The sequence below is a fragment of the Vulpes vulpes genome, chromosome 14 (genome assembly GCF_048418805.1).
Source record: "Vulpes vulpes isolate BD-2025 chromosome 14, VulVul3, whole genome shotgun sequence".
Taxonomy (NCBI): domain Eukaryota; kingdom Metazoa; phylum Chordata; class Mammalia; order Carnivora; family Canidae; genus Vulpes; species Vulpes vulpes.
Window position 1 is genome coordinate 51,869,217 of NC_132793.1, and position 21,818 is coordinate 51,891,034.

General features: G+C 37.6%; 1 protein-coding gene across 2 annotated transcripts in view; it reads left to right on the top strand.

Annotated features, from left to right (window-relative positions):
- Positions 1–21,818, top strand: part of FBXL17 (F-box and leucine rich repeat protein 17) — a 487,222-nt gene that overhangs the window by 393,949 nt on the left and 71,455 nt on the right. The gene's annotated exons all lie outside the window — the stretch shown is intronic.

The following is a 21,818-nucleotide window of genomic DNA, read 5'->3' on the forward strand; positions in this document are numbered from 1 at the left end:
TGGAAGAGTTTCCATAATAATTTTTACTTGAAGGAAAAAGAAATTGACTTCTCTTGCCACACGATGGTTAAGATTTTGATGGTTTTAATGTCAGCTCCTTCACAATCTAAGTATTCCTCCTCTACCCACTTTCTTCCTCCCAAGAAGGCTGAAACTGTTGGTTTGCCCTCTTCAGATTAATTCAAGAGGTCATTGATTTTGAGTTAAGTCATTTCAAGTAATGCTAAAGATGTTTTCATTTTGATGGCATCAGAATTTTATTTAAGATTGATATCTATTAGTACTTTGAGGAATCTTCCTTTTGACGCATTTAGCCACAGACATTGATTTTAATTAGTGGACACAACTTATTCTAAAAGATTTTTGGGAGGTGAGCTACTCTGAAACCAAATACAAGAGTAGGCTACCTTGAGAACCTGTGCCTCTGAAATAATAATGAATGGGGGGAAAATAGGTATAGCAACACTTTTTTTGTTATAAGACAAATTTTTAATTTAAAAAATTAGTTTTCCATAAGCCAGTACATTTTTCATGGAGAAAGGTGGTTGGTGACACTCCCTAAAGTGCTGCAACATTTTGCTAATTTAAAAAAGGTCTGCTTCAGATCAATTGCGACCTTATCAATAGGATGATCTCATTCATCTCCTTTGGAGATTCCTGTCACAGGGGGCTGCAATAGCTCTGAGCTCCTCTACTCTGATTGCAAAATCAACACTAAAGAGCGTTTCACAATCAGTTTGTGGTGAAGTGGAGCATCTTTGTGATCTTTCTTAGAAGCATTAGTTTTTAAAAAGTGAAACATCTTTGTAATCTATTTGTTTTTAAAAAATCACAAACTCATGCTACTGATAATTGTTCTAATTTTTTTTCTCTTAAGCTGCAAGGGAGAATGATTTCATGATATGTATTGAATTTGTGGTTCTTTTGAACCATACCTCCTCCTACTTAATGCATTAATTTTGTTCATATAACTGACTATATTATTAATTAGAAGTAATTTTCAAATATCAGCAGATATAATAAAAAATAAAATTCCTTAGAGTTTACTAGTTGTCAGGATTTACTTCTTATGAGAAATTACTCTGTAATTTAAAAAAATTATTTCCTTGAAGTTGGATAAAATTTTAGAGAGTCAATTTTTAAAAATGCATAACATGTTCCATACTTAACATATCTAAGGTCTGTCAGTAAATGAATGCAGTAAATCTCTGGTTTAAAAGTCACATTTAGTATCAGAGCAGTAATTATATAATCTATAGTTAGTTCCTTGAGCTTAATTTTACAGAAAATAATAAAAATGAGAAAGTTTTCCTGTAATTAACCCTCTTCCATTTCTTTTCTGTTTTTCACATTTATTAATTTTGTGCTAACCGTTTCAGCTTTCTAATACTAGTTTATCTCAATTTTCCTTCATTTCTAGTCATCTGTGATCAAAACCATTTTCTCTCCATCTGCTATCTTTTCATTCATCTCTCCTTTTAAAATCTGTTTCCTCTCCTGTAGACTCATGAATATGCCATGGTATGTCAACTTTCTTTGACTAATTAGGAGGGGGAAAAGAATTCTTTACTTTTGAGATTGTCATTCTCCCTGTGTACCAGTGTGAACAATTAAAATCAGCTGCCTTTGCCTACTAATGATTCCCCAAGTTGGATGTGGGAAATTGAAATGGGATGTTTTCCTTTTGTGGACCCCTGCACTTTGTAACAGTGCACCTCCCATCGCCCTGCAGGCCCAGTGACTGCTATTCAGTGCATGAGTCAGCCTACTTTCTGAACTGATCTTTCCTAATGAGACAGCACTGACCTCTTAAAGCTGTTGCTATTTTAAATTATTTTTTTGTATGTTTCAAATACATGTCAGGAAAAACATTTTGGTAATACTCGATAGAGTTATATTATATCCATTTATTTTGTGCATAACTAGTATTTGCCTTTCTTCTCATTTGGAAACATAGTATTAAATAAGATGCTCTTCCAAAGAAGTATTTATTCGGAACTCATCTTTTTGGTTTTAATATTCAAAACTCTCAGAAAGAAAATATTTTTAAGCATCTGATTCATATTTTAGAGATATGTCAGCCAATATGTTGCAAAGAAAAAATGATTCTGCAATGAGGATTTATTAAGTACCTATTACAAGCATAAACTTTTCTAGGTCTGGGCAGCCCGGGTGGCTCAGTGGTTTAGCGCCTGCCTTCAGCCCAGGGCCTGATCCTGGAGACCCGGGATCTAGGTCCCTCATCGGGCTCCCTGCATGGAGCCTGCTTCTTCCTCTGCCTCTCTCTCTGTCTCTCTCATGAACAAATAAATAAAATCTTAAAAAAAAAAAAAAAAAAAAAAAACTTTTCTAGGTCTTATGAGAAATACAAAAAAAAAAAAGTTCATTAAAGTTTGGTAATTAGTGACACAGTAAATTGATAAATGATTATCAAAAGTAATTAGTAGACTCAAGCAATGCTCTATGAATTCAGAGGAAAGAGAAATCAGTATAAATTGTTGACCTTGGAAAATTTGGTTTGAAGAGCTAGTCCTTGAAAGACACTTGTCCTTGAAAGATGGATATTGTGATGCCTGGGTGGCTCAGTAGATTAAGCATCTGCTTTCAGCTCGAGTCATGATCCTGGGGTCCTGGGATGGAGACCTGCATTGGGCAGGTCTGCTTCTCCCTCTCCCTCTGCCTCTCTCTCTCTCTCTCTCTCAAATAAATATATTTTTAAAAGATTTTATTTATTTATTCATGAGAGAGACAAAGAGAGACAGAGACATAGGCAGTGGGAGAAGCACAGGGAAGCTGATGTGGGACTCCATCCTAGGACCACACCCTGAGCCAAAGGCAGACGCTCAACCCCTGAGCCACCCAGGCATCCCTCAAATAAATAAAATCTTTTTTTTTTTTAAAGAAAATGATATACTTCTATATAATCTCTATATCAAAGACCTCCTCTTAATTATATTTAGAAGACAAAAGGAAGGAGTCAATGGTAATCTTAAGATTTCATAGCCTAGTATGAAAACCTGGAGAGTGAGCTATCATTAGCGAAAAAGATGTCATGGGAGCTGGCTTGACAGAGAAGGTCAAGAATCTGGTTTTGGACACTTCAAGTGTGATACCCAGTAAGAAATAAAAGAGACTAAATGAGACACCAAGGCTAGAAATGGATGCAGTGTTGTATAGGAGAGAGCAAACAACTAGGATCTGCAGAGACCTATGTTCCCCTGCCCTCCCTGATGCCAACTAGGTGGATAAGTTTAGTCAAGTGACTTCATGGCTTCTAGCTTCCATTTCTTACGTGTAAAATAGGAGAGTCCTGAGATTCCTTGCATTTTAACATTTCACAAAGAGACATTTCAGACTTACCCACATATAAGTCATAGTTGAATGCTTAAAAGGACGTGGACTTCTGAGAAAAAAAGGATATTTCCTGAGAGTAGAGGAGGGCTGAGCCAGAGGAACATAGCAGTTTTGAATTGGAAAACAAAGTAGAAGGGACCGTGTTGTCAGGGAGTAGATGATAGTGTTGAGGAGAAGGGATGACCAGCGTGTGAGATGACAGAGAGCTTAAGTAGAGAAGGTAAGGAGATCACTGAAGGAGTGACAGTGCGTGTCTCCTGCTGTGTGTCCAGTCTTTGTGTCTGACGAGATAGACATCGTGCTATGGCACTAGAGTAGTGTTTCTTTTTTTTTCTTTCTTTCTTTTTTCCATTTTTATTTTATTTTATTTTTTAATAATAAATTTATTTTTTATTGGTGTTCAATTTGCCAACATACAGAATAACACCCAGTGCTCATCCCGTCAAATGCCCCCCCCCAGTGCCCACCACCCAGTCACCCCCACCCTCTGCCCTCCTCCCCTTCCACCACTCCTAGTTCGTTTCCCAGAGTCAGGAGTCTTTATTGTTCTGTTTCCCTTTCTGATATTTCCCACACATTTCTTCTCCCTTCCCTTATATTCCCTTTCACTATTATTTATATTCCCCAAATGAATGAGAACATATAATGTTTGTCCTTCTCTGATTGACTTACTTCACTCAGCATGATACTCATCATTTCTAATGAATTCTGTGACTAAAGTCTATAAATAACTAATAATATTGTTTATCCTCGGAGATGATACCAAGATAGGTTCAGTAATCTTGGAGGAAGATGTGGAGAACTGCCAACACTTAAAATATCCACTTTAGTTTTAAGACTAATAGCAATGCAAAAAAAAAAATCCAATTTTTATCCTATCAAAAGAGATAAAACCATACAAATGTCATTACAAAAGAATGCAAAGAGTACATGTAGAAAAGAGAGAAGCCATCAATTATTTTATGATTCAACACTTAAATTGGCAGATACATTCTTGAATGCACCAATGACTAAAGGTAAGAAAGGAGTTTGGTTTTGTGGGGTTTTTTTAAATGTATGTGTATTCCTGTCCTTGAGGTTTTACAAGTGTTAAAGTAGTCAAGATTTTAAGAAATTTGTTGAGCTAAAATCAGGCAAGACATACTCATTTTAATTGGTATTCTCATGAAAATTTACTGTTTTGGGGAAAAATTTTTAACCATTACAAGAAAAATGCTAAAAAGCCAGTTAGATTTTTTTCTAAGTACTGTGGACAAGTACAGGTTATCTGTATTCACCTCATAGAGCACTACGTGGGCAACTTTTGTTGCCACCTTTGATCTATGAAAAGTGACTATCTTGGACTTTTTTCTGTCTTCTCTTACCTTATAGTTCCTAGGCAGCTCTCATCATTAAAATGCATTGGATGCAATTTTTAGCACAACTGTGTACTAAATGCTTTATTCATTATTCGATTAATCCTCACAATTGTTTTTCACTTTTGCAGAGAAAAATTGAGACCTAGCTGAAATAAGTTGCCCGGGGTCACATAGGTTAGTCAGTGGCAAAGCCTGGATTCCAAGCCTATTTGCTTAACTCTCTTAAGTAATATTCCCTTTATTTCTGGGCTCTCTAGTCCAGGCCCTGTGCTTGGTGCCAGGGATGGAGATGAAAAAGACTTTCTGATCTCGTGGCTGGTAGAGTAGGGTCATCATTGCCCTTCCTTGTGTGGTTCACCTGGCAGTACCAGCCTACCAGCACCTGCCTGTGTGGGTGCGCCCCCTTCCCCATCCAGGTAGCAAATGACATCAGCTGAAGCCCCTGTTCTCCCTGAATCTGCAGGCGGTTTTCCATCCTAGCGCCAAGGAGGCTGTTGGCTAATGCCAGCTCTTGCTGTAACACTACCAAGTACTTCCCAAGTCTTCTGGTTATTCTCACAACAGAAAAATAGGGAAGAAATGCTGCACAAGAACAAAGCAGGAGTATTACTTATATGCACTGAAAATGTGTTTCTGCAGTGTGAGTCAGACTGACAGGCACATAGAGCCCTGAGCCGAGCCTGTAATGAGACTTACTTTTTTCCAGCACCCTGTGACCCACTGCCTGACTGGTCCATTATGACCACAGCAGCAACAACTGTGCTCAACTCGCCATGTGATGACAACCTTTCCAGTGTGTTCCTGCCATTTATTAGGACATTAGTGGACAGCCATCCTCCAGATGCCCAGCCGTGACTATCACACAAAGAAAACATTAGCTTTCTTGGATGTTGCTATTATAATTCGAAAATTAGTTTTGCCTTCATGGCTGCATCACATTTGGAATCTCTCTTTGATGTTGTTATTAGTTTGGCTCATGGTGCTCATGATAACTGTCACACATTAATCACGTCCATCACGTGATTCTTAATTTACTCTATTATGACAAATGGATTTAGACACAAACTTGCAATTACCTATTTTGAGGTTAATAGCAGATTTGGGGTTGTAATTGGTTCCCAAATATTCAATTTAGGGAAATTATTTCTCACCCAGCTCTAAAACATGTTCTAAATGAGCAAATTGTATTTTTTACTATCACTGCAAAATTGTGCCAGATGAGACCATATGAGACATTTGAGCATAGTAATACACCCAAAAGTTTTTATCAGAACAGAGTATCTGTGCATTCTATGAGGTGTTTTTCTCTTTGTCACTTTATCATTTATCCACCCCCGTTTTTATCTGGATCTCAAAGTACTCCAGAAAGTTTTACTTTTTAAACTCTCTTCCTTATGGAGAATATTGTGTAGTATCTCTATTTTCAGGATGTTAGCAGTCTTAATAACTACCTGCAATTATCAATTTTTAATCAAATGGCAAGAAGAAGATATTTGTAAAGGTTGTTGTATCTTTTGATTTTTCTCTTGGATCTCTTTAAGTATTGCATATTTTAAATGATTGCTTATCTAAAACCATCTCAGAAATTCTTCTTCTGAATAAGCACAGGGATCTCTTGTAGGGTCCTTTTTTGGTTACAGAGACTTTTTTTCTCTTGGAGGGTTTGTATAGATTAAGGTTTCTCTTCTGCTACAACTATTTCTCCTACCTTTGAATTCGTGTATATCTCCAGGAAATGGTACACATTCATCTATTTCAGGAAAACTTCTCTTTCTGACAAGTCTTAGTAACAGGAAATGATTGATATATGAGATGCCAGTAACCAAGTGACTGCAAAAAGTTGTGAGATGGAAACATGGAAGTTATAGGTGGAGAACATTCAGAAACCAGCATGTTTAGTAGATGTGGTGTTGCACAGAGGCTAAGAGTCCAAATTCTGGAGGTAAGCAGCCTGTATTCAACTCCTGTTTCAGCTGTTTTCCTGTTGGACAGTAATAGGCAAGTCACTTAACCTATATCAATTTTCTCATTGGCAAAATGATAGTATCTATCTCATAGAGTTGTTGTGAAGATTAAATGAGTAATTTTCTAAAGCTCTTAGCACATCATTAAGTGCTTAGTAAATATTAGCTGTTATTATCCAGTCCCAGCTCTTATCCAAAAAGGAAATTCTTTCCACATGGTTCTTAGATGATCCGTTAGCTTGTACTTAAAACTTTTCCTGTGAAGAGCCATTTGTTACTCTCTTAAGTATTTTTCTCCTGTTTTTGAATAGTTCTACTGGTTAGAATTGAAGTCTTCCTTGTGACTTCTATACTTTGGGTCTAGCTCTGCTCATTAGGACATATATAATGTGTTTTCTATAAAAAGACTTTCCAAATATTTGAAACATCTCATCCATCCTTTCTTTCAGGTATTTTCTTCCCAGGGCTAATTATCTCAGTTCTCTTAACGATCTGATATATAACATTGTTTGCAGGCCCCTTACCTTCCTACTTGTCCTAAATTCATCCTTAATTCATAGGTGAATCCCTCTATTAAAATATAGTGCCCAGAATAAAACCGAATGTTATCTGACCAGTGCAACAAGCAACTTCTCTTGCCTTAGTTCTAAATAGTCTCATGGTCTAAGATTTCATTCGATTGTTTTCTGTGTGTGCGTGGAGGTAGGGAGGCTGCGTGGAAACCGCTGTGCTCTTTTCTCTTAGCTGTTTGCGATCACCTACAGCTCTCAAGGTCTTTTTATATTAGCTGTGAAATACCCTAAGCCATTTTTGGTGCTGCTGATATTTTAACCCAAGTGTAAGCCTCTATACAGTTAAATGTAGTAATTGCCTTATTGACATAGCAGTGAGAAAAGGATGCATGATGGGAGAAGTATTAGAGTTAACTCGTTTTTGATGTGCCTAGCTTGGCGTCATACACAGAGTGGATGTTCTGTGACTCTATCAACTATAAAATATTCAGAGTTGACACTCATTGGGTGCTTGGTGTATATCAAGAAGTGTCATAAGCACTTTACAGGCAGGTTCTACTACTTAGCTATGTCTTATAGCATAAGATTTATAAGGTAGAGAAAGATTCTATAACTTACTCAAGCTCACATGCTAGTTAATGATGGAGAGGCAGACAAGAACCAAATCCTGTGTGTTTGAAGGCTAGGGAAGGAGCGTAGGTTTGGTTTAAAAGCCACTGATATGACCCTGAAGAGTGTTTCCTGGGGGGTGGCACAGCCAGGTATGTGGCTGCTCTGTGGGGAGGAGATTGGAGGACGGCCAGAGTGCACAGGGGTCACTACAAGGGTTTTAAAGAATGTAGACAAGACATGGCTGGCAGGGAGAAGAGCAGCGGAGAAGCGTGTGGTTCAAGGTCTCTACTGGAGTCTGAGTCAGGGTTTAGTGGTTAGCTGGACATGTGGTCAAGGAAAAGGAGGACTCGGAGGTGACTCTCAGGTGTGTAGCTTCAGCCACAAGATGACAGTAGTGATTAAAAATGCAAATTGTTTAAGGAGAATTTATTACTTAGATGATTATGTGTTTAGAAAATATCTTAGCGGGTGCTAAATGCATGGATGCTGTCTGTTCAAGTTAAAAATAAGAGACTACTTTCAAAAGATTGCTTCTCTATTACCTCATTTCCTTAGAGAAATTACATAAAACAATGTCCTTATGAGAAAAAGTCTTTTTCTATAGCCATGGTACCTCAAGAGACTTTTCTCTCCAGGAGAGAATGCCTTTTTCCCATGAGGAAAGTTGGCAGGCAGCAATTCCCATCCGTTCCTTTATGTTTCCAATCTTTTTAGTCTTCTTTGATATATTTCTATGAGATTAAATCATGGGTACACGTGTCTGAACACGTCTGTTCTGCTCAGAGCATGTTTGAAATGTTTAGGTGGAAGAAGGGACAGGACTGGAAGGAGGTAGAAGAAATTTTTTTTTTTTTTTTAAAGGAGAGTCCTAGGATTTTGCCTCTATCAGGAACCTTACAGAAGATAATGTCTACTAACCTGCTCATTTTCAGGTTGAAAAAGTAAGGACCAGAGAAGTTGTTCTTTCAGTCCAGCCTGGAAGCCATAGATCCTTAGTCTAGAGATCTCTCAATGACCATGACTTTTCTTAAAGCCATTTTCGAGAACCCTACTCTTTAGAAAGGAGCTAAAGGGAAGAAACCAAACTCAAAGTTGAGGAAGAAGTAGCTTCCATCCGAGTGGTGGTAGTAGTCACAGCAAAAAAATGTATCAGCAAGAACTTCACATTTTAGGGATCAGTAGGTGAGACAGGTGAGAAGAGAAGGGCTAGGAGCTTAGCATAGATACCCTAGTAAGAATCAGCAGCAGAGTGTCAAGTTCAGGCAAATAAGGCAGGATATTGAGAGCCAATAAGCACCAGGAGCTAGGGCTCAAGGTGTGACAACCTTGCCCAGTGGGCTGGCATGTATATTCCAGACACCAAAAGGAACCTGAGCATCTCACAGCCCAGGCAGGCCTTGCACCATGTTACCTGCCAGAGTTGAAAGAGTTTTTCCTAGTTGCAAAAGGCAATAAGCATTAAACATCTTGACTCTGGAGCTAAAACCAAAGTCTTAGTACATAAGAAGCTGAGCCCTTGAAATTGGGGCCCATAGCAATGTCAAGGTAATGGCCATTGTATTCCAGCTGTCGGGCCCTAATCATCAGCCATCATTTTCTGATCAGTCTGTGAAAAAGGGCATATAAGCATGATAAGGAGGTGGGACTGGAATTTTCTGGGAGAAGAAGGTGAGAAAAATAATGTTTCTTTCATAAATAGAGAAGCTATAAAAGGTGTATAGTGAAAATCCACCTTCCAAATCATGTCACCTGCCCTGCTCTGTTCCCATTCCTCCTAACAGCTAACCACTATTCTGATTTATCCTCCATGGGTATTTTCTGCATATGCGAGCCAAACACAATGTTCTTGTTTCCCTTCATTTTTTTAAAAAGTGGTGCTGTGTTCTACACACTGTTCAGCACCTTACTGTTTTCATTTGATAAATAATTATAAGGACTCATAGTCCGGAATGTATCCAGGGGCTTCAGTCCTTAATGAAAGTTTCAAGATACGTATTTGGAATTCAAGCTTAAGTAAGATTGACAAAAGTAATAATACTGGGAATGTTGGACATTGTGCTTGGGAATGCCCCTATATAATTATACTCTGTGTCTTGGGTTGTAGCAGCGAGGGTAGGGATCCAGCTGTTCTAATCCCATCACTAGCCAGTCTGACAGTATGGACTGAGTTATTCCTGCCACTTCCTAACTTGCAAATGGGAAAGGATTAGACTGGCCAAACTTTAAGGTAAATTCTAATTCCAAGGATTGAAAACACTGTTTGAGTAATTTAAAATCTCACCAGTTTATTGTTGTCAGGGACTGGAATATGTCTGGCTGTTAGATTTATATTGTACAAGGACATGTTATGGCAACTTCTTTCAAAGGGAATGGTCTTCAAAGAGATTGACTTTTTAAATTGTGAAAATTTCGGATTCTCAGAAAAGCAGAGAAAATAGTATAGAGACATTACTACTCCTTAGCTTAGTGAAACAAATGATTACAGATACTATTAAAGTCCCTAATTACATGCCTGCCTCTCCCCTTCAAAAGTAACCACTACCCTGATTTTGGTATTTATCATTCTCACACACATCTGTGTACTTTTGCTTTATTTGCATGTAACCCTAAACAATATAATTGATCATTCCTTTTCAGTTTTTTAATTTTTATGAGTGGTATTTTACTAAATACATTTTCTGCCTCTCACTTTTTTTTTTTTTTTTTTTTGGTTATTACTCAGCATTATGTTTTTGAGATTATCCACGTTGGTATATGTGTCCTATTTCATCCCATTGAAGGACAGTTGGGTGATTTTTCTCTTTCCTATTACAAACCGTGCTGCATTGAATATCCTTCTGTGTGTGTCTGTCTGTGTGTGTATTTGCGTCTAAGAATAAATGTAGGCGTGCATCTTTAACTTTATTATATACTGCCAATTTGCTCTCAAAGTTGTTCTAATTTACACTCCCAACCATCAGGTATAAGCTTTCTCATTGTTCAGTATCCCTGCCAACACATGGTGTTGCCAGATTTTTTAATGTTTGCCAGTCTGATAGGTGTGAAATGATATCTCATTATGACTTTAATTTGTATTTACTTGATTTATGATGAGGTAGAGACTTTTTAGGAATGTTTATTGGACCTTCAAGCCCAATCTTATTTTGGATTACCTGGTCATGTCTTCTTTTTTCCCCCTGTTTAGGAGATTGCTTTTATCTTATTGATTTGCAGTCACTCTTAGACAATCTGGATGTTAATCTTTTGTCAGTTGTATGCTTTGCAAAATGCCTTCTTTAAACCTATGGTTTGACTTTACTTAGTTTCTGGTATCTTCACAAACAAGTTTTTCATTCTAATGGAGATGAATTTATCATCATTGGGTTTTGTTTCTTCTATTTCACCTTTTAGGAGCTTTCCCCATCCAAAGTTTATAAAAATCATTTTCTCTTAAAAGTTTTAATTTGTTTTTATAACTTAGGTCTGTTATCCACCTGAAACCAATTTTTTGAAAATGTGGTTAACCATTTATTGAGTATTCTATCCTTTGCACAATGTCATTTTATTAAACAAAAAAATACATTCTGGACCACAGAACGTTCCCATCAAAGTTAATAGCCTAACAGAAGTATTTATTTCAAGATGGTTGCCATCACTGAAAATATTTTTGAAATTTCTTTTTTATAAAACATTGAAAGCCTGCTGTAAACTATTGAATACCTACCATCACTGGTAGATTTTTTCCTTTTAAGGTCAGACTTAATTTAGAATAAACTTGGTGATGAAGCTGGAGAATGATATTTTATTTAACTTAAAATGAGATATAACTGCAAATTGCTAAGATGGCTCTCCTTGCATGAATATAAAGAGATTCTGAAGGCAGACATCTAGGAGAAATTCTCAAACTATTTTGAACTAACAGTAGCTTCAATATAAATAGGAGCATAAGATCTTCATTATGTTCATTTGAAAGTTTAATCCTGGAAAGTTTAAGCCAATTCATAATAACTTAGCACAGCAATCAGATATGTAGTGGATATCATCCTGGCAGTGGTGCTGTTAGTGAACTTTTTTCTATGAAGAGCCAGATTGCAAATAATTTAGGTTTTGTGGGCCACATGGTCTCTTTCTCCATTGTAGCATGAAAGCAGCCATGGAGAATATATTAATGAACGGGTGCTGCTGTGTTCTGGTTAAATTTCATATACAGAAACAGGCAGAAGGCAGGAGTTGGCCCTTGGTCTTAGTTTAATGATCACCGGATAGAGGATAGGTTGAGGAGAAGATTGAGGAGACAATATAGAGACAAGAAGATCAACTAGAATGATTGGACTGGATTGGATTTAAAAAAAAAAAAAAATGAAGAAGTTCCATACTAGGGTTGTGAAAGTCGGGACAGAGAGAAAGGGATGGCTGAGCAAATGTTATGGAAATATACTTGGCAGAACTGGTGGTGGTGATGGTGTTCTGGAATAGAGAGGGTTGGTAGTGAGGGAAACATGGCTATGGGACCTTCTAGAAAGCCTTCAGTGTCCTTGGAAACCCCTCCGCCTCTTCTCTGAACTCTGCAACAGAACAGTCTTGTTTTTCTTTTTAGATCCTGCCTTATATGACCTGAGGGACCTTGGTGTTAGGGAAAGGCCTAGTGAGGGAATGTTAGGCACGTTAAGGCCAATTATGGGAGCTCAGAGGATTTGCTGGTGCTGCTATTTTAGCCTTGTGCCAAGAGTTAGAAGCTCTGCACGGGAACATCTGTGTACCATGGACGTCCGTGGGCAGCGACCATCAGGGCATCTTTGGGTTGCCAGCAGACGTTTTGCACGTGGAGCCGCAACCCTTTTGTGATTTGAGAGCCAACCCTCAGAAACACCAACCGCCAGTAGTTCGGTAACAGCACTTTCATTCTTGGTGGCCGCAGAATGAGGCCTAAAAATTTCCCTGCCTCTCCTCTAACAATTGCAATAGGTAAGCTGTATTTTGCCACTTGAGCTCTTTGCGGGGAAGGGGTGTGGGTAAGATGCTAAATTAGGTTCTGCTTGAATTCCTTAGTTCTGTCGACACTGAAAGGTTCTCCTTATCTTTTGAAATGTGAGTGCTAAGTTGAAGACAGTGAAGAGTTTCTCCTTCTCTATCTCTAACACGGGATCGGGATTATATACATCCTCAGCCACCAAGTCTTGTGCTAATGGAACTAAAACTCTCTGGGGAAGCATCCCAAACCTATTTAATGTTCCCAAGCACTGAAGTTTGCATTAGGGCTTTTACATTAGCTGAGGTGTCTATAAAAACGCATGCTTGCAGCCAGGTCCCTGGTGGCTTCACATCCGAAGAGACTGTGGAACATCTATCATTCTACCCAAGAGCTGGGATAACTTTCACTAGTGCAGATACTCCCATTATGTAACTCAGCCGAGACTGTTCTGCAATTGCCTTGGCAGGGTTTAGCCACGATTCTGTACAATCTGTAAAGATAAAGATGATTTTTAACTCTTCTCACCCAAGATACATTTGGTAGAGAATCATGGAATTTTAGGAAAGGAAGGTTTTTAAGATGGGCGATTGATTTTCTTGTTCTCTTTTTAAAAGTCATGGCTTTTCCACACTGTTTCATCATCTGATGCTGTGACTTGACCCCTTGGCATTCTGGCACATGTGTTGCCAGCAAACCCTTACTTTGGCCTGTAATTACAGACCAAAGTGTGTTTTTGTTTGTTAATTTTCCCTTTACTTAGCAATAATTTTGTGTAAGACATTGTTTAGAATTCTATCTGAGGTGGAATCTTCTGGATTGGTGGTTATGTTTTGCTTTTGTGAGGCAAATGTTTAATACAAGTACATTTTTTTTTAATAGATTAGACTCTAGAAGCCAAGAAACTGTGGTTCTCAGCCTGGACTGCATGTTTGAATCACCTAGGGAGCTTTTTAAAATACCGATGCCCAGGTCCTCCCTCAGATCAACTGAATTTGATTCTCTGGAAGTGGAGTTGGGGCTCCAGCAGTTCTTTAAAAGATCCCCCGATGATTCTGATATGCAGCCAGATTTGTGAACCCCTGCCTTTTAAAATGCAAATCCAACCATATGCCTCTCCACTTTATAACCTTTGTGAACAGAAAACAGCCTCACCTCCTTAGGGTTTAAGATCCTTCCTTGAATGGCTTCACTGCTTGTCGGTAAGCTCATGCGAGTCTGTTGTGTGTACCCTCTAACTACTCCACTTTTTTCTTCTTCTCTTGAGATGTAATTGGCACACAGCACCATATAAGGTGTACAGCATAATGATTTCACTTGCATGTATTGTGAAATGATTACCATGGTAATACTCCCTTTTCTCAAACCGGTGATCTTATCTCCACTTCCATGTGTTAGCAAATATTTTGGAGCGGAGGACCCTATCCTTGCCCACTGAAGTCTTTCCATTTTTTACAATACCCCTTAGGCATCAGCACCCTAACTTAGCAAACCTTCCCTGGTTCTCTCAGGCTGGTGTTGCTTCTCTTTGCACTGTGTATCCTTATCCCCCTGCAGGTACTCAGTTGTCTCACCACTGTTGATCTCTGTGGCCCCCTCCTCCAAAACACGGAGTTACCTGAGGATTGGATCCAGACCTTACTGTTCTTTATGTTATCATACAGTAACTAAAACATAATGAGGACTTGACATATGAAGGAATGAAATTTATTATAAAAATTCACTTGATGCAGAGCAACAGCATGGATTCCAGAGTCAGACAGGCTGGGTTCAAATGATAGCTCTGCCACATACTAGCTTTGTCACCTTGAGCAAGTTATTTAATGTTTCTGAACCTCAATCTCATTATCCCTTAGGTGGGAATCACACTATTTCCTACTTAGGCTTGTGGGAATTAAATAGGATTGTACCCATAAAGTGGCTAGGATAGTACCTAGTGCATAGCAAGCATTAAATGCTCACTTGTATTGTTCTTATTGCCTCCTAATTGATTTCCATCTGAATGTAACTAACTATAGCGATAGAGGAGGAAACAGATGAAACATGGCTGATGAAGCTTGCATTCGTCTGATGTAAGTTGGCTGAGCCTCCTGCCCCTTCTTCCAAGGCCTTCCTGGCTGGCTTGGAGAAAGGAGTAGATAGAGCTGCATGGAATCAGTTGTTAGAATACTTTGAAAGACAGGCAAAGAATCCTGGATTTCTAAATCTTGCTATAGCAAGAGAGTGAAACAGTTGAGATTGTACATGAACAGAATTATTCTGTATAATTTTACATGATTGGAAATAGGGTAATTTCTCCAAAATCTGACATGAAATAATGAGTATCTACCAAGGGCAGAGACTATGAATTTCTGACTCTAAAACAGAAATAAAAATTGTTTACACACTAATATTTTATGGCTACAGTCATCTGCCTAGAGGCATTTATTGAAATCAGATCATCATAGCCCTTCCTGATGATCCCTGGTCTGAGTCTGGAGATTCTGGTAGTTAGAAGTTTAGAAGAAGAAAGGAGGAGAAAAAAAGAGAGTAATCAAAGAATCAGATCATTCATTAACTCTTTTCTCATGTTGCATGCCCCAGAAGCACCAGGATTGTCAGAGTCAGATATATGCAAAATCACCATTGTGATGACTGAAAATTATAGTCATTCAGGCTTAAATGATGTAGTTATAAATATAAACATCATTCCTGCATTTTTTATTACATTTTACTTATAGATAAAATAAAAATGACATGTTATGTCCCATAGCACAATACTTGGCATGTAATCTGTACTCAGCAACTATAAACTGTTGTTGATCTCATGAGGTTGATGCTGATGATTGAGGATGATTGTCCATGACTCATTTGTCAGTAGGAGAAAATCGTCTACTTCCAGAGCGTAGTTAGGAGCATTGGTTGGCATGATACATTAGAATTCATGCTAAATTGGGTTTGACCCAAGCTTAAACAACAGCACTACCTTGATACTCGAGCTTGAAAATTTTATAGTATATAGTATTGTAGAAAGAAGTTTGTGGGTCCAAGAAATGCGGAATTGTGAATAATAGGGATTACTTTCAACTGATTTTAAAATAATTCTTTTCGTATTTAATTCCTGTAAGTATTTCAAAATCCACAAAAGAGATAACAACCAAAGGATAAAGAAGGGCCACTATTATTCAGGTATAAAAGTGAAGCATATGGCTGTTTTCCAGAAGACATGTTTATGGTAATATAACATATGGGTAACATATGGAGAAAATCAAGTTGGAAGCCCTCTGGAGATTAGACTAATATATCACCACTGAGCAGATGTAAATTGCAGTGCCTTAGTCACCTACTATCTCTCTTAGAATTAAAGGAGCTTTTCAATAGCTAAAAGTGAAGTTCTTTTTAAATATAAAAATCATTTAGATATATATTTACATACAGCGCACGTATTTTTCTCCTTAGTGTTTAAAGATAATGCTACTAGTTCTGACTACCGTTTGTGACAACTGATGTGGCTAAAAGACAGACAAGTAACTAATAACCCTTTTCACCCTAGATTCATGGAAGCTGGTGACTTTGATGCCCAGGATCATGTTTTCCCACAGTTTTTCTCAGTGTGAGCTGTCCCATTTCTTAATTACTGATAACCTGATTCATCTCATCTCTCTTTTCCCAGGATTTTTTTTTTTTTTTTTTAATGGCGTGGCTGTATCATTTTGAATGGTACTTCACTGGGTACTTTAAAGAATCTCTAACACTCATCCAGTTTATGTTAATCCCATTTCGGGTCGCCACAAAGCAGTTGTTTTCATGTCTAATCGGCAGGCTTGCATAATCCACAAGAAGGCTGTTGTCAAGTGCACTTCTTGAAGCTGGTAAATTTGCTGCAGTCTGGGAATGTGTTATCTGTGCTTCTCTCTCGTTGCTCACTAGTAGCTCAAGTATTACTCACAGGTGATGCTGATGAAATTGCGCAGGTAATCCGATGTGGTCAGTTCAGGTCTCTAGCCATGTACTAGAAGGTTGGACATTCGTCACTTTGATCTTGACCTTGTTGCTACAGTGAGTGCGCACCCTGCCTGCCTGACACAAAGGTCATGCTGGCCTTCTTGATTTGATTTTCTACTCTGTCAGTCAGCACACTATTAGGCAGAGTGCTGCCAGTGACCCCTGTAATCTCAATACTGGCAGTGAGCTGTGTGTGGGGTTCTGCTGATGGGGACAAGTGCGTGATCCCGTGCTGGAATTCAATTCAGCACCTATTTATTAACACACCTGCCACTCACCTAGACGTTTACAAGGTGCCACAAGGCGGAAAGAAACACGGGCACGTTTCTACCTTCAAGGAGCTTAGAATATTATTGTGCGATGATAAAAGTCTATCTCATGATGAGGAGGGACAGACAAAAAGTGCTACTGGAGGTCAGAGTCAGCTTTTCCATGCTTTGGCCACTGAACTTTTTCTGTAGAAAGATCTTTAACCATGAGCTGTCTTTCTGTGTGTGCATTTTGAAAGCTCCCACGTCAGCCTACAGCAGCAGCCCTTGAATGACTATCTCAAAGGCTTTTAATGATATTCAGAGCTGTTAAGTGGTGTTTCCCAGAAGACAAAAATCACAGTCTAACACAGGCTTCTGAGCCCTTTATTCTACTCTCAGAGAATCACTGCACACAATAGATTGAATAAGACGGAGCTGATTTGCATCCCTGCTTCACCGATTGGTGACTGAGCATATCAGCCTATTTACGTTCCGATGATTATTGGATGTTTCACGTACGTCGTTTAATGTTTTTATCACTAAGTTAATTCACACCCTTTTGTGTTTATAAATGAGAATATAGAATTTTTGCTTAATAATAAGACTTGTAAAAAAAATAATAAGACTTGTTACCCAAGTTTTACCTTTTTTTTTTTTTTTTTTTAATTTAGGAAACATTTTCCTATGCTAACATTGGCCATTGTGTTTTTTTTTTCCCAGCCATTTTTTTAATCCATGGTTATTTTCAGTGATGAATTGTTTAATCTAGTCTTTGTTCCTCTTTGAGTTTCTTTATACTGCTAGTTAAACTCTTGCTAGCCTGCTTAATATAATACAAAAATAAGTGTTAAAGACAAGTTCATGGTGGATAAAGCCGATCATCTTTTTCCTATTGTAATTTATAACCTGGAGAGTTGACCATTGTAAATATTTAGGAAAGTGGTCTTGCTACCCAGCCTCATATTTACACATGGGATTTACTGGTCCAATGTTAGGTCAAAAGTCAATATGAAACAGGAATGTAGGCTCTGATGTCTTGTCCCTTGGAAATGTTTTCTGAAAATTCCACAAGCAGATCACTGTACTGTAAAAATAATGGGCTGCTTAGCACATCTCCAGACTTCACCTACATAGGGGCCTTTGTGTAACACATCAATCATCCTTCTAATGTAGAGTCATCAATAGTTTTCAACTGAAGAAAAGTAGGACAAAAGAATGCTTGTTAGATCTGCCAAGGTAGAAGATGGCACAAGGGGAGGAGGAATAGTTAGCCAGGAGGCAAAAGAAAAGTAGCAAACTTAAGAGGATTCTCAGGCTGTGAGAATAATTTTAGAAAAAATAAATAGTAAATTAAGTGACTTACAAGCTTCTTTGACCCCACTCAACACAATGTTGAAAAATCTTGCCACACAAAACAAATCTTAGGAAGAATTTATACTTTAACTTCTTAAGCTATTAAGAATTTGAACAGATTTAGGAGTATAAAATAGACAGTTACATAAACGTTAAAGCTACATGATGCCTTAGTGAGAGATTGCATTTGAAAAATCAAGGCCAGGGCGCCTGAGTGGCTCAGTTGGTTAAGCGTCAGACTCGATCTCCACTCAGGTCATGATCTCTGCGTCATGACCTCGAGCCCTGCATTGGGCTCCACACTGGATGTAGGGCCTGCTTAAGATTCTCTCTCTCCCTCTCCTTCTCCCCTACCCCCATGTCTCTCTTGGGAAAAAAAAATCAAGTTCAATTTTAAATTCATCCAACAGTGCAATTTAATGCAAACTTAAAGGAAATTATCAACGCAATTTTTTTAATGGCTATCATAGTAATAGTAATAACATAAAGGAATAAGATTTCTTTGGAACAGATGATATATGGCAAAGTGGCTGGTATGAAATATAGTATTATTAATATACAGGTGTTAACAATATGACAGTGTTGTAAGTGGTAAAGAGTATTCCCAATTAAGTTTCTCTGTGTTACTTGACTCTTATCTATAGCAATATCTACAGCCCTACTCAGATTCTCCAGGATTTCTTGAGCTTGCAAATAGCTCTCCTAATTGATTAGCAGGTGGCATGTGGTTCCCTGTCTTTCCCCACCCTCTCAGGTTGCTATGGTGATACAAGCTCAGCTTCTCCTTTGCTTCTCTTTCCCTGCTCAGACTGATCTGTAGAATGAGATCTTGTGAACCTGTTGGACAAACTGGTGCTGGCCATTCTATTCAGACGTGTTACCTAACATTCCTTTTCGGCTTAGTAAAATGGAAAGTGGTCCTATATGCCAGCTAACAGGCTTACATTGTGCAAAAATGTCTAAGAAACAAAGATGTGATTCTATTTTATAAAGCTTTTGTTTCATCATTACTTCTAAAGCAGTAGAGTATAAAATATTTTTATGGTAAACCTTGAAAGCACATTTACCTTCTTTCTTAGAAGATTCATAACAATCACAGTGGAAAGTGTTCTGTTACCACTGACAACACTTTTGGGAGGAGTCTGTGTGTGTGTGTGTGTGCACACACGCCTTTTATTTTAAAGTTGTTTTGAGAAAATCAAGAGCGTTGTTTTGTTTGCTTTTTACGGAAAAGCTAAGGCAAGTCAGTAATATTTGTATACCTTTTCTGTAGTCCCCTGCTACAGCAAAAAGAGCAACAATTACTTATAAATCAATTCCTAAGTGTCCTTGATTTTTTAAGGTAGCTAGTTATTCACACATAACAACCAAAGAGTCAAATCCGGGCATGCTTTGCAGCTTCTGTAACGAAGCAGACATTTAAGTAATATATAAAGATACTACTTTTTATTTAAACAGCACCTCGTGTGTAGAAAGTACAACAAATCAAAAGACATCTTCTTACTGATCATTCTTGATTGTAGACAGATGACACCGATAAGAATAACCTCTTTATAACAGCTCGTTTCACAGGCCACCTGACCTGAAGTCCCCATTTTCAGAACACATTTTATTTTAAATCATGAGAGTACTGAGTTTTAGGGTGACATTTGGCACCTACCTTTTTAACATGACTTTATGTACTTTACAAAGTACATTAAAATACGTGATAAAAAAAAAATACGTGATAAATTGTGTGTAAGTAGGGCAGTAGTTCAGGATACATTCCTATACTTTTATAGGAAATACAATACATAGTCAGAGATTCCAGCTTTTGAGACTCCTGCCATCGGTCCAGTCTGGAATGTGCTCATAGAGATGACTGGAAATCCCCGATCGGTAACCAGAGTCACTGCAAATAGAGTGCAGAGTGAAAGAATGAGAAAAAAATGAAATTAAGAAAACAAAACAGGAAAGAGTTAAAAAAAAAAACAATCTATAATATTGGGAATTATGTACTTAGTTTCAAAAAAGAAAAAACACCTTTGATGAAGTTATCCTGCTTCTAAAAATGTTGAAGGTTTAGCTGAATTTTTGAGAACTTTGACGTAAATACTTGATAAGTATTTTTTTAAATATCACAATATCATGTCTGCTTATTTTGTCATATTGACTATTTTGAAATTAAGAAAAAGATGCATTTAACTTATGTAGAATTCTCCTTAATGTACTGGATGACAATCAAAAAATGACTAATAGAATTTTAAGTTCCCTACCACTCTCCACCTCAAGTAAGAAAACTGAGATTTCTTTTAAAGTGACCTGAACAAGGTCATGTTTCTGGACCTCAGACTTGCATATTCTGATTCAAAATCCTGTACTTCCCTTACTTCTGCCCCTTTCTGTCTTCTGATACTATTCAGTTATCCCTCTTCATACCATTTCTGTCTCCGCTTTTGCTCTCATAATAGCCATAATCTTGTACTTGATTCCTAGAATTCCTGTGTATATCCATAATCAACGTGGAACGAGACTTCCTACATATTCCTTCACAGGCTTCTTACTTTTGGTGGTGATAGATTTTTCAGGCTTAGAGTAATTTGGATTCTAAACACTGTTTTAGAGATAGTTTGTAGGGTTCCTCCCCCCACCTCTGCTGTTCTTTCCAGTTTCTCTTTAAACTTATTTTAACAGATATCTCTTATTTTGAAATAAATCATGTTCAATTTGAATATTTTAAGATTGCCTTTGATTCTTAAAAATCTTTTCACCATATGCTAAAGAAGAAAAAAGACTGTCTTATTTTGAAATAAATCATGTTCAATTCGAATATTTTAGGATTGTCTTTGATTCTTAAAAATCTTTTTGCCATATGCTAAAAGAGAAAAAAGACTGTCTTAATTCAATGATTTGAGATACGATAATGCTTTTAAAACAAATCAAATTTGTTTTATTAAATATATTTGGGGTTGAGAGTTCAGTAGACAACAGTCAGCACTTTATTTCAAGCCACTTAATGGAATTGCATAAAATAGATCAACTAGTAAAAAGTGCTTTCCTATTCTTCACAGTAATTCCACCTGCTGCTAGCCACATAGAGGTCATTAAAATATCCGATTTCATTGTATTCATAGAAAGTTTTAAACATAAATGTATTCCTTAAATGTAGTTCTTTTTTGGAAAAAAAAACTAGTATTAGCTAATATTACTATTCAAAAGACATATTATACCAGTGAGAATATTCCATTAGATGTTTCATAAAGTCATATAATAAACTTTCTATTCTCATGAACAGTTCATTCAGTGAAAATGTATTGATGCCTACGAGATGCCAGGTAATTACGCAAAGTGTTAAAGGAGACATTTAAAAATGCTAGATAAAAATCCTTCTGCAAAGTAAGAAAGACTAAACCAGTGGCTTTCGCTATGGGTACCTTTTTCCATCAGCATCCACATCACCTGGAGAATTTGTTAAAAATGCACATTCCTGGACCTCTCCCCAG